At 40.0% G+C, this 14260-nt stretch overlaps 1 protein-coding gene across 8 annotated transcripts in view; it reads left to right on the forward strand.

Annotated features, from left to right (window-relative positions):
• The window catches only part of LUZP1 (leucine zipper protein 1), a 99165-nt gene that overhangs the window by 14680 nt on the left and 70225 nt on the right, over window positions 1-14260 (forward strand). For all 8 annotated transcript variants that reach the window (XM_074218167.1, XM_074218169.1, XM_074218165.1 and 5 more), the window contains exon 2: window positions 11905-12084. The gene's annotated coding sequence lies outside the window, so the exon portion shown is untranslated. The remainder of the gene's footprint in view (window positions 1-11904; window positions 12085-14260) is intronic.

The raw sequence follows: 14260 nt of genomic DNA on the forward strand, positions 1-14260 counted from the left end.
AGGCCACACAGCTAGGGAATTATTAAGTGTCTGAGACAGGATTTGAACCCAGGTATTCCTGACTCCAAGGCCGGTGCTTTTATCCACTACACCACCTAGCCGCCCCTAAGATGGTTTTCTTATTATCCCTATTTTACAGTCTTGTTCAGGATCACACAGCTCGGAAGTGTCTGGACCTGGATTCTAGGCTTGGCACCCTAACCATTGTGCAGCTTAGCTGTCAGTTTTGAAAATACTGATACTTGTATGGCAGTTAGAACCTTAAATTTTATAAAAAATTTTGATCATATTGGAATAATTTTTCAACTTCTCAGCAGATCCTTTGAGATCTGCATTTGAAATGAGCAAAAAAAAAGGCAACATTCTGGAATAATGGAGAATTTAGTCCTAAAGTTGTAAGAGGTTTAACTTTCTGAGACCCAAGAATCTAACCATTGAAGGTAAAGGGGATGTGTTGTGTGTGTGTCAGAATATTACCTTCAAAAAAGGTTTCTTTGAGGACCTTGGTGTGCCTTGACTTTAGCTCCTTAAAGGAGATATCACATGGTGTGTTGTTGAGAACACCAGAGTAGGAGATAGGAGGCATGGATTCTAGACCCACTTCTGTTATTGGTTGGGTGTAAGACCTTGAATAAGACATGTATCTATGTACCTCAGTTCTGTTCTCTGAAACATGAAAAGGTTGAACTAGGTTCTCTCAGCTCTGACAATGTATGTTTAAGGCTCCTCCTAGCTCTGATGTTCTATGTTAAAAAAAATATCTTATTTTTTTCCAATTATATGCAAAATTTTAGCATTCATTTTTGTAAAATTTTGAGTTTCAACCTTTTCTCCCTCCTTCCTTTCCCTCTCCCTTTCCCAAGCAGTCTGACATAAGCAATACATGCACAATCATCTGATATTTTGTGTTCTAAGCCCCCTCCCAGCCTTGGCATTCTGTGTTCTAAGGGCCCTTCCAGCTCTTGACATCCTAGGTTCTAAGGACCCTCCCAACTCTGACATTCTATACAACTTTCTAAGGCCCCTCAAAACATTCCAGGTTTTTTAAAACCTCTTCCATTTCTGATCTTCTGTTATATATATATTTTTTGGTTTTTGCAAGGCAAATGGGGTTAAGTGACTTGCCCAAGGCCACACAGCTAGGTAATTATTAAGTGTCTGAGGCCGGACCTGAACCCAGGTACTCCTGACTCCAGGGCCAGTGCTCTATCCACTGCGCCACCTAGTCGCCCCCTGTGATTATAATAAGCTCCTTTTGAATAATACAAATAAAATGAGAAGGGGTGGCTAGGTGGCGCAGTGGATAGAGCACTGGCCCTGGAGTCAGGAGTACCTGGGTTCAGGTCCGGCCTCAGACACTTAATAATTACCTAGCTGTGGAGTAGTGGATAAGGCACTGCCCTTAGAGTCGGGAGTACCTGGATTCAAATCTGGTCTCAGACACAATATTTACCTAGCTGTGTGGCCTTGGGCAAGCCACTTAACCCTATTTGCCTTGCAAAAACCTAAAGAAAAATAATTACCTAGCTGTGTGGTCTTGGGTAAGCCACTTAACCCCATTGCCTTGCCAAAAAAAAAAAACAACCTAAAAAAATAAAAATAAAATGAGAGTTTTTGAAGGACAAAGAAATTGTATCAAATATTGTTTTTATCATTAAAATAGCAAATAACAAAAATAATTTATCTTTGAACTTTGAAATAAAATTTGGCAAAGGATGAGGCATTATAGGTGAGAATCTGATCTGAATATTCAGATAGTCTCTTGCTAATGTATGATTCATTTACATGCATTATACCAATCCAGTATATACTAGGAAAGCATGTAATTTACTATCACATTCATAGTGTTACTATAAAGTAGTGGGAGTGATTTTTTTCTTTCTTTGGAACTCTATCCGAGCTTCTCCAGCCAAATGTGTGGTGTTCTTTGGGAGGAGTGACACGCATTCCTATGATGGTACTGCCATAACATAATAAAGAATTTTGGGATAGACCTTTGAAGTCTGAAGCTTTTTGAATACTCTCAGTGCTGAAAGATCTTTATTCTTTGAAGGTAGATCTGAATTTTGGAAATGTCCAGAAGTCATGTGAGACAAGATTTGGGGAATAAGATGATTGATTGTAACTCACATTTATATAGTTCCTTATGCTTTAGCAGCTATAACAGCTGGGGGTGGTACAGAGGATAGTGGCCTGGAGTCAGGAATGCTCCTCTCCCTGAGTTCAAAACTGGTCTCAGATACTTACTAGCTCTATAACTCTGGGTAAGTCACTCAGCCCTTGTCTTAGTTTCCTCTTCTGTAAAATGAGCTGGAGAAGGAATGGGAAATGATTCTGATATCTTTGCCAAGAAAACACAGAGGTCACAATTGGAAATGATTGAATAACAACAACAACAACAAAGGCTTTTGAAAGTAAATTCTTAATGACTGAGGTGACTATAGAGAAAAACCAAAAAACCCCAAACAGTGCTGGTTGGTTAGAAATTAAATTAAAAAAAAATTATGAAGTACTTACCTATTGTCCTAGGCAGAATGCTAAACCTTTGGCCATCCAAACACAAGCAAGCAAGCAAGCTCCTCTCTGCCTTTGAAGAGTTTATTTTGTTTTCTTTTGGGTTTTTTGGGGGGCAAGGCAATAGGGTTAAGTGATTTGTCCAAGGTCACACAGCTAGGTAATTATTAAGTGTATGAGGTCGGATTTGAACTCAGGTCCTCCTGACTCCAGGCTGGTGCTCTATCCACTGGGCAACCTAGCTGCCCTAAGAGCTTGCTTTGTTATAGGTGCAGACAGCAAAATTGCACCCTGGTTTGGAGAAAACCGGGAAGTGGCAGGGAAGGCCTTGGTGACCTGGCCAGGCAAGGTGAAAGCTCCCCAGTTCTCAGAGCCCAGGGTTGCCAGGGGCAGGAGTTGTAGTTCTGCTCAGAGGAAGAAAAGGAAGCATCTGGAGTAAGAAAATGAGACGGATTTTATTTTTCTTTGTAAATTTTTTCCAAGAATTCCAAAAATATTCTGAGCAGGGGCAGCCTTGCTAGAATGAGCAGATGGCCTGCTTTGAGGAGACAACATTGGGTGAGTGCAGAGCACTCAAAAATCTTAGAAGACTTCTTCAAATTCCAGCTAGTCAAGTTCTGGCTGTGCAACCTTGGGCTAATTGTTTCTCCTTCCTGAGGGTCCATTGCAAAATGGTATAACCTCCTCGACTGTAGTGGCTTAAGATTGTGTGTGCATGTATGTGGACAGTGCTCTGTTTGCTGTCAGAAGATGGAGGATTTTGTTGAAGTTGGTGCTGCCTGCCTTTCTTTGACACATCACTATCTTTTCATAGCTCTTCACCAAAAAATGTTACTCCCTGGAGGTCAGCCTTCCCCTTGATGAGCCTCTCTAGGTTTAACGAAGCTGGTTTTAGATGATAGCTATGTCATCTCTGGGAACATGAGATTGAAACCTTTCTAATTCAGTAGGTTCTCTATTAGAGTTTGGGCTCCACGCTCATACATCCCGTTGGTGAGTAGGAGAAGCTTCAAGTGATAGAGGATGGAATTTCAAATGGAGACCAGGAAGACTTAAGTGTGTCCTTGGGCAAGTCACTTGATATCTCTCAGCTTCCATTTCTTTCATTATGATGATGATAATAGAACTTAACCTCATTGGGTAATTGTGGAGGATCAAAGTGAAATAACTTATACAAAACATTTTGTAAACTTTAAAGAACCTCATAAATAATAGTTATTATTTTAGTTGTTATCATTCTACTGGATTATTGTTGTCCCTCTAAGTAATTTTTTTAAAGCTAAAGACTGTGGTAAGCATGGAAATATAAAAATAGGCTACATTTCCTATTCTTAATACAAGAGAGCATCTGTAGATAGATAGATAGATAGATAACTGTGATATGAAGGAGAATGTGATAAATTGTAAAGAAGAAATTTAAGGCCAAAAAAAAAACCAAACTGAGGGAATTTGTGGAGGGGCAGGGGTTTAAGGATTACTTCTGAGCTGGGTTATGAAAGAAGTGAGGGATTTAAAAACCAGTCACAGATCTGTGGCTAGAAGGGTCCTTAGAAGTACTGAGTGACAAAATCAAAATTCAAACTCAGGGCCTGTGACCCCAAACCAAGCATTCTCTTTGCTCCATTATTCTGTCTGGGTATCACACTCAGTTGAGGTGGAGACTGGGTATGGGACACAAACTCATTTCCTAAGTATGAGAGGTGTAAGCAGAAGTGTGGAGATTTCAGGAAGAGAATAGGAGAGGGAACACAGGCTATTTGAGTGGGAGAGCAGAGAAGCTGAGCCGAGAATGGAGTATACAACTGAGACAGGAGAGGTGGGTTTGAGCTGGATTGTGAAGGGTTTGCATCAGGGTCAGTAGTTTATACTTTGATTTGTTATAGCTGGTAGAGATTCTGGAAAGTGTTTGAAGAGAATGATATGATCCTAGGAATTTGCTAAAGCCACAGAATCCCTGTCACTAAGTTCTAGAAGGGCTGTCTAGTTTCTGCAATACTCCATTTTTACACCAGCCCTGGCAGGTAAGTTGACCAAGTTTGGTTATACCCATTAAACAGATGAAACCAAGGCTCACAGAGGAACGTGTTGTCTCCTGGTCACCATCTTCTGAATGAGTGTTTTGTCTAGTCCCTGCCCGAAGACATTCAATGAGAGGCAACTCTTTATTACCTTCTAGGGGAATCCCTTCTCATTTTTGAATAGTACTAATAATTGGTATTTCCTTGTACCAAACTTAAATTTTCTTTTATGTAACTTGTACTCATTCCTTCTTCTGTGAACTTCCATTAAGCAGAACCAGTGTACAGCCTTTCTTCAAATAAATGTAGTGTCTTCTAAGCTTTCTCTTCTCCAGACTACACATCCTTAATACTCCTGGGGTATTCTTGAGTCTTCTAACCATCTCTTTTACTCTTACGACTATTCTTGTAACTTGTTTCTGCCTTGGCTAAAAGTGCCCTAAACTGAATGCATTTTTCTGACCTTACTAGAAATTTTATGGTGATGCTTGGTAGGGCATGTGTAGGATGACCACATGAACATTGTATTGGAAAAAAGCCTTTAACATGACTCACACCTTTATGCAACAGGCAGTTATTTTTAAAAAATAAATCTTTTTTATTACCCCAGAAGCATAGAAGAGATGAATACCTTCAATATGCTGACAAGAACATCTTCACCGAAGTAGACATGAACTGAAATGGTCCCAGAGAGAAGCAAGTTTTCCTTGTCTCAATTTACCCTGAGTCTCCCATGTGATTGTAGGTCGATTTGACAGCCGGTTGATATAGGGAAGGGAAACAGTGACAGCCTGGATGGCATCTTGCAGTTGTTGAATGTCTGAGCTAGCTGTTGGTTTTGCTTAGTTTCAAGATGATTAAAAATAGTTAACATCTGAGCAAGATGAATGGAATTAAATTTTGGTCCACTCTTTCTGGTCACCTTTATCAAGTTCCCTTTTATTTATTTATTTATTTATTTATTTTTGGTTTTGGCAAGCCAGTGGTCACACAGCTCAGTGATTATTATATGTCTGAATCCAGATTTGAACTCAGGTCTTCCAGAGCCAATGCTCTATTCACTGCATCACCTAGATGCTTCTTATCATATTTCTGATATGGAAAGAACAGTAATAGCTTTGGAAAATCTCTTCACTGATGCAGTTATAGTCTTAGATGGTTTGCTTAAGGCACTGATGTGCTTGACCTCAGTTATTTTGATGGTGTTACTCTTCCAGACTGCTAGTCTCCCCTTTATGGACTCTGCTTCTCAAAAATGAAGCTAAAGGCATGGGTTCTTCCTAAATGACTCAGAGGATTAGTAGTTTGTGGGCTAGTGATGGTTATGGAGATCTTTATCATTCACTGCTGGATCCCAATATACTTCGAGAGAGGGACTTTTAGATGTGTTGGGTTTCAAGACCATACAGGGATAGGAAGTAAGGCACTTAATAAAAAGTGTTGGGATAAAGAGAGCTTGGGATGACTGTGAATAGAGATCTCAGGTCATATGAAGTAATGGAATAGAGGATTCTGAGCACAGAGAGCCTTCCTTATAAGTAAATGCAAAATCATGATGTTTCCATTCCTATAGTGGTTTGTTCAAAACCACCCTGCCAGGTAGGTAGAATGAGTATGACTAGCCCTACCAAACAGGTAAAACTAAGGCATGGCAGATGAAGGGGACTTGGATGTTGGCCATTGAAAGAGAAAGTTTCTGATTCCCCTTTCAATTCTGAAGCTTGCTCAGGTGCCCACAACAAGTCAGGGGGCAGGGAATAATAAGAAATGGAGCTATAGAGCCAGAGGTGTAGTGAGCCTTAACCTCCTCTCTCCACTGTTTCAGCAGGAGGTGACATTTAGGCTTAAGGTCACTTAGGTGGTGAAATGGATAGAGTACCTGTCCTGGAGTTAGGAAGACTCATCTTTCCAAGTTCAAATCTGACCCCAGATACTTACTAGTTGGGGGATCCTAGGCAAGTCACTTCACTCTCTTTGCCTCAGTTTCCTCATCTGTCTAATGACTTGGAGAAGGAAAAGGCAAACCACTCCAGTATCTTGACCAGAAAACCCACCCAAGGTAGGGCATGAAGACCAAACTACAACAGCACCATGCTAGAAACTGGTGAGTCTAAAGAAGAATTAGAGGTATCGTTCTGGCCGGCAGGTACTTCATATTCTAGTTGGGGAATAGAGATGCAGTCATGTGAAAATTCCCTAAGAATGACACAGTACATGACTGGAGGCCAAAATGAGTAGTAGGAGTACAGAGTAAAATGAAACATTGTGGACTGGAGTCATTGGGAAAAGCTTTATAGAGGGGGTGGGATTTCAGTTTTTGTGTGAAAGATGACTGGAATTTTGTTAGAGAGGGGTGGGGAAGAGATTCTCTAGGTTAAACCCATGAGCAAAGGAAGTTGGAATGAACTTGGTGTGTTTGTGGGACAGTGAGAACATTGATGGGACTCGAAGAAGGTTGATGTTGGAGTAGTGGGTGATAAGATTAGATAATAAAGGGGTTGGGATCAGGTTATGGGAGAGCCTTGAGAGCGAGACTGAGGAGTTTGGACTTTATCCGGTCTGGAATGGAGAGTGATGAAAGCAGGGATTTTAGTAAGATTAAGCTGGCTGTATTGTACAGTTGAAGAGACAAGAGTGAGACAGTCTACTTAAGCCAGATTAGAGTTCGGTTTCAAGGTGATTAGAGCAGTGACCAGTGGAAATAGGAAGAGACAGATTGAGGAAAAGTTTTGATGAAAACAATGAAAGGACATCAGGGATGAGAGAAGAGTGACTGGTGATTCTGAGGTTATGAGACTGGGAAAAAGGGTAGTATCATTGACAGCAGAATGGAGGTAGGATTTGATATAACTCTGAACTCTGCCAATAATATTTTGCAGTCCCTGACTAAATTTAGTCTGCTGTCCCTTGCCCTCTGATACTCCAAGGAGGGTTCCTGGGGTTGCCTCTTTCATTTTACCCTTGATGAACCACCTCTTTCCCCACCCATCTTTGTATCCAACCTTTCTTTCAGACTAGAATAAGCTATTATTGATTATTATTCCTAAACAGACCTGAGCACAGCATTTTAAATTTATCAAAAATTTGTGAAGGCTACTTAGGGTCATATAAATATTGACAAATGGTTACTGTGTGTAAATATTGCATCAAGATTGGCTGCTAAATGGAGAAACATGGGATTGTGTACATTAAGGAATTTTCATTTACTAAAATTTATCTGCGTTAACTAAGCAACAGTGTTGGTGTAATCTATTTTCTACCAGCTCTAGGTTTATGATCTCTGTAATTTCTTCCCACATCCCTTCCCCATGCTACTTCAACAGTGATATTAAGAGTGTTTAATCTCCTGTTAAATCGTGCTTATGGACGACTAAATGTGGAGGGGCAGTTGAGGGCTGGGATGATCAGTCAATGAATGAAGTCTGTATATTGTTAAGAGTAGACAGAAGCCACTCCATCTTAGCTTCACAGTGTTTGGCAGATCCAAAGGAGACTAGAGATTTGGAATTTAGGGAACTTGGTTTGAATTGGTTTCTGTTATTAAAATTTTCTCTCTCTACAGTATGGCTTTCTAAGGTTATCATTTAACTGAAAATGCTTTCCAAAGTTACTAGTGGTCTCTTAACTGCCTAATCTAATGACCCTTTCTCAGTCCTCATCTTTCTTGACTCTCTGTTGCCATCGCACCTCTCCTTAATAGATCCTTTCATGACATTGCATTTTCCTGGTTCGTCTATTTGTCTGACCACTCCCCAGTCTAGTTTGATAGATCTTCCTTCAGGTTATACTTGCTAGCCATGCTTTTCAGAACAAAGATCTGTCTTGGATGTTCTTCTCCCTCTATATTATTTTCTTGGTGATCTTATCAGCTCTCAAGGATTCAGTGATCATTTCTGTACATATAATTTTCAGATTTACTTATCCAGTTCTAGCCTCTCTCCTGTCCTCCAGTCCTGCATTTCTTACTGCCTATTGAACATCTCGAACTGGATGTCTCTTACACAAACTTTAAAGTGACCTCTGAACTTGTGAGCTTTCCTCTTGGACCCTCATGTGGAGGACAATCCCATTTTTTCACCAACTTAATTTTCTTGACTTCTCACTGTCTCTCTGCCTCCCAGCCTCCTGTCTATTGTTGTCAATTCCTGTCAATTCTACCTTTACAAAATCTCTTATATCTTCATCTCTAACATTGCCACTGTCTTGATACAAGCACTTACCTCTGGATTATTGCAATAGGCTTTTGGTTGGTCTTCCAAATTCAAATTGCTTTCTCTCTCTGTCCTCTACTCAACTGGCAAAGTTATCTTCTGAAGATCTATACTTGCTACCTCCCACTCTCCTGATCCAAACAAACTAGTCTTAGCTTATTATGTACCTGATAAAAAAAGTCCTTTAGGACTTACTCCCTTACTATTCCTTCCTTTTGACAGTGACTGTTCCTCTCCCAAGACAGTCCATCTCCTGACTCAGTGCTTTTTCACTGACTAGCTCCTATGCCAGTTTGCTCAGGGTCTTGTTGTTTACATATTGTCACTCCAGTTAGAACCAACTTCTTGGGGCAAATAGTGGTGCCATGGATAGAGCACCGGCCCTGGAGTCAGGAGGGCCTGAGTTCAAATCTAGCCTCAAACACTTAATAATTACCTAGCTGTGTAACCTTGGTAAATCACTTAATCCCATTGCCTTGCTAAAACCTAAAAAAAAAGAACTTCTGGAAGCTAAGGGACTTTTTTTTGCCTTTCTATTAGGCTTTTAGGTTTTAGGTTTTTCTTTTTAGGGTTTTTTGTTTTTTTGTTTTTTTTGCAAGGCAAATGGGGTTAAGTGGCTTGCCCAGCTAGGTAATTATTAAGTTTCTGAGACCGGATTTGAACCTAGGTACTCCTGACTCCAGGGCCCGTGCTTTATAACACTGCGCCACCTAGCCGCCCCCTATTAGGCTTTTGAAGCATTGTCTGACACATGATAAATCCCTCATACTTGTCTACTCATTGACTGGACCTCACTTGCATCCTCTGTATAAAAACAAATTGGGCTAGATGGTCTCCAAGGTGTTTTCTAATTCTAAATCCTACAATCCAACCTATACTGAAAAAAGACAGTAATGCCTACTGAGTTTGCCTGTCTTTGTATCAAGTTTTTTTGAATGCTTTAATTCTATATACCTTGATGAAGAGCCTATGCCTGCTGTAAATGCTGGTGTTAAGAAAATGTAAAATAGCCCCAACCCTGCTTTACCTTCCACCCACCTTTTTAGTCTTATTTCCTAATATTCCCTTTTGTGTACTCTGTGGTATAGCACCTAAACTTGGGATGATTTTTTTGGTCCAAAAATGTCCACTCCACCATGTACTTCCAGATATGTGCATGAACTGTCATCCAGAAGGCCTAGATTACACTTCTTTATCTCTGCCTCAGAATCCTTGCTTTCAAAGTTCATCTCAGGTGTGGTGTCATCTTCTTTAAGACATCTTCCCCTGGAATCTACTTGCTCTAGCTTCTGGTTATCAGTGCTCACTTCCTGAATTTTCCCTTTCTGTAATTCCTTGTTATGATGTTATCTTTCTAGCAGAACATGGTCTCCTAGAAGACAGGAATTGCTTTTTATTTTTGTTCTTGCATAGCAGGACCTAACTTGGGATCTTTCTTTTAGAAAGTGGTTAATAGATTCTTGTTAGATTGGGTTGCAGAGCATGTCAACTAGTCTTTCTTTGCTAAAGCAGATGTCAAATGTTTGAATTTCTTTTTATAAAAAAAAGATACTCATTAGAGAGAGTCAGCAAAATGCTGCTGTTTGTATTGAGAACAGACCAATTAAATGAAATCCCCAAAGAAAAACATTTGAGAGCCTTAAGATGAGTTAGAGAACGTGGCCTGCAGTTTGCAAATGGGCCCATTTTTGTTTCATTGACTGGAGTTCCTTGTTTCCTCTGGGGTGGGGGTGGAGGTGAGGATTGTGTAGGTGTGGTCTGTATGTGTGTGTATATACATGTATATGTTAGAACAAAGTTCTTTTGTCCCCTATTCTGGGACATGGATATTTCTCATCTTCCTCATCCAGGATTAGACTTTTCTCTGGCCATTTTCTTCCTTGCTGTTGGGTTTGAGGGTCGGGTCTTTGGACCTGTTTTTGCCATTCTTTCACTCTATTTTCCCATTGGGTCATAATAAAATGAACCCTGGATTTGGGCTGATGGTGGGGGGGGGGGCTTGGTTGGAATGCTGACTCTTCTATTTATAGTCTTTGTGATCTTAGGCAAGACATTTTACCTTTCTTGGTCTCAGATTTTTTTTTTAATTAAATTAAAAAAAATTAACCAGTTCCACTTTCTCTACCCTCCACCCTTCCCTTCTCCTTATTTAAAAAAAAGAAAGAAAAACAAAGCCCTTGTAACAAACATAGTTTAGTCCAGCCAAACAAATTCCTTCATTGGCCATGTCCAAAAAAAAATTGTATTTCCCAATTTGTACTTTTGAGTTTTTTCCATCCGTAAAGCACTGTTAGACTTTGAGGGTAGCTTCTATCTCTAGATCCCATTATCTTGTGAATAAAATGAATGACCACTAGGCTCTGGTGTTGCCCACTGAATATGATGGGTAGATCAGTCTGACATGGTGTCACCAGTGATCCTAGCATAGGACTTTTCATCCTTTGATCTCAGGAGTTATTATTGATCAGACTTGCTAGCCTTTCTCTTTCCTGTCTTCCCCTACCCTGCTGTGGCCTCTTGTGTAAAAGGAATTTCCCACTTTTAGCATTGCCCTGCTTAACATTGCAGCGTGTATATTATATTCCTTCTCATATCTTGTTGTGGTGGTTCATGAAATTGATGATATGGTTTGAAGTCCTCAGAGGGCTCTCCTATGTGATTTTGGTTATATGATTTATATTTTATATGAACCAGAACTCCAAGAAATCAGGGCAGGACTAATGAGAAATTCCTCATATCCTAGCTTGATTTTTTTCAGATCTCATTTATAAAGGATGAGGGTTGAGCTAGAAGATTTTAAAGATCCCTTCCAGATATTCTATGGATCCATAACCTGTCCTTAGTCCCATGATCTAATGGATTTCACAAATATTTATTAAGTATCTATGTTTAAGATTCCATGTGTGGTGCTAGGGACACAAAGACTGGGAAAAAAAAACACCCTTTGCCTTCAAATACCTTCTAGTCTTCTACTTCAGACAAAGGACTCAGTATGGCTCTTTGGAGCTATAGCTAGGAATTTGGCTTGAGGAATCCCAGAATCTCCCCCTCCACCCCCCCCCATATCCCTCTAATTTTTATTATCATTATTATTACTATATCATTTTTATTATTAAGCTGAGATGTGCTTCTTTGCAACTTGTTGCCTTTGTTCCTTACAGGTTGAAGGCTATCATCCCCCAGCTCAAAGTCCTTCTGTGGTTCCCTGTTGGATTCAGTGTGCATTTCTTAATATCTTCTATGTGTCAGTCATCCTGCTAGGTGCTGGGGCTGCAAACTCTAAACAGTACCTACCTTCAAAGAGCTTATGATCGAATGAAGGTGATTCACCACAGATACAAGTAAGTAAATAGAAAACAGATTCAAAGCAACATAAAACAATTTCTGGAGGGAGAAAGTAGGAATATTTAGGGCATCAGGGATTGGGAGCATGGTATCTCAGGTGGTATCTGCCTGTGCTTTGGAGGAAATTGAGGATTCTGGGAGGTGGACAAGTATCACTTGTGCAAGGATGTGGATCTGGGGATAGGATTCTGTTGGGTCATTAAGGTAGGTGGGAGTCAGATTGTGACTATAGGATAAAATACAAAACTAGTCTGTTTTCTATATGATAAATTATATTACTTAGCTTAAAATTTAAGGTCTTTTCATAGTTGGGTGCTCACCTACCTTTCTAACCAGATATCATACCTCTTTCTCCCTTATGCATTTACATTGCAGACAAACTAGACTGCTAAGTCTTTTCCTATGATTTTGATTGCTATTATTCAGTCTTATCTGACTCTTTGTGAGCCCATTTGAGGTTTTCTTGGCATATCTATGGGAGTGGTTTGATATTTACTTCTCCAGTTCATTTCACAGATGAGGAAACTGAGGCAAACAAGGTGAAATGGCCTACCCAAGGCATAGAAAGTCAGAGAGTGTTTAAGGCCATATTTGAATTCAGGTCTTCCTGACTCCAGGCTAGGCACTCTATCCTCTCTATCACCTAATTTCTCCTTTCCTCTCAGTGCACTGTAGTTTCCTAGTATTTTTTCCAAAAATATGGCACTTAAGATTGGATACAGTAGCAAGGCAGAGGACATGGGCACTATTACTTCTCATGTCTTGGACACTGTTTCTTTTAAGCAGCCTCACTGGCTTTTGTAGCTGCTACATCAAACCATTAACTCAGGATGGATTTGCAGCCCAGTACTCGTATTGATGCTGGGAGGAGTTGGTATGAAGGAACATGGAAAAAGGATGCCACAAATTGAATAGAAATAAATTTTGAAGCTCCTTTTAGTGGTCAGACCATACTTTGGAAGCTTTGTGATTCTCTGCTTCCAAGCCCTTCTGTAGCTCATCCTCTACTCAGCACAGGTCTTACTATGTCATTCTCTTGCTCAGGAATTCTCACTGGCTCCCTTCTTTTAAAATTTAAGATCAAGCAAAAATTCCTCAACTTGGCATTTAAAGTTCTCCATGGTCTGATTCCTTCTTACTTCTTCAGGATTATTTTGTGCTACTCCCCTACCCAGGATACAGTCCTCTCAATCAGGAATATGACATTCCATTTTCTATCTTTTTGTATTGCTTGACCCTCGTGCATGGATGGTACTTCCATCTGGCTTTTGCTTCTTATCATCCTTAACTTCCTTCAAGGCTTTCTCAGGTGTTACCTCCCACAGAAAGCCTTTCTATATTTCTCCTTCCTCTTCTTAATATGTTCTACTTAGTCAGATTATTTTGTATTAACTTGTCTACTATATGTTGAATCTCTCAGCAGCCTACAATAGGTGCTTAATGAAATATTTATTGAAATAAATTGCATTTAAGCAAGGCATTTGTTATGGACAAGAAACTAGAGAACAGGTTATTGAAATGTCTTGAGATCATGCTTTGGGAGGACTGGGTAGAGGACTGGAGATGTCAACATATAGGGATGGCATGATAGCTGTCTTCAGGTATTTGGAAGTTTTCAGGCTTCTTCAGATTGTACCCCAATACTTCCTTTACAACTGTCCCAAAGAAGCAAGAATCATCTTAGAAGGGGTGGTTTTTCCCTTATCTGAGCTACAGCTAAGCTGCCAAAGTCTTGATGAGCTGGATATTTGTATTGGGAAATCTTATTGTCCTTTCCTACTCCAAGATTCTAGAAAATATGTTTTTGTCCATATTGAAAAAGTTGAACTTTATATATCTCTGGCTGCTGAAATTTTTACCTAATGCCTTAAGAGGAGCTAAGAATTTTTTTGGGGTGGTACAGAATGAGTGTTGTGAGTGCTGGAATAAGTTTCCAAGGATTTCCTTCTGGAAGTCTTTTTTTTTTTGCAAGGCAATGGGGTTAAGTGGCTTGCCTAAGGCCATACAGCTAGGTAATTATTAAGTGTCTGAGGCCAGATTGAACTCAGGTACTCCTGACTCCAGGGTGGGTGCTCTATCCTAGCTGCCCCAAGTCTTTTAAAAAAAAAATTGAATACCTTGTCATTTATCTGGGATGGTTTATATGGGGGAGGGGTAATGAGTCGAATGACC

The sequence above is a fragment of the Macrotis lagotis genome, chromosome 1, assembly GCF_037893015.1.
Source record: "Macrotis lagotis isolate mMagLag1 chromosome 1, bilby.v1.9.chrom.fasta, whole genome shotgun sequence".
Taxonomy (NCBI): Eukaryota; Metazoa; Chordata; class Mammalia; order Peramelemorphia; family Peramelidae; genus Macrotis; species Macrotis lagotis.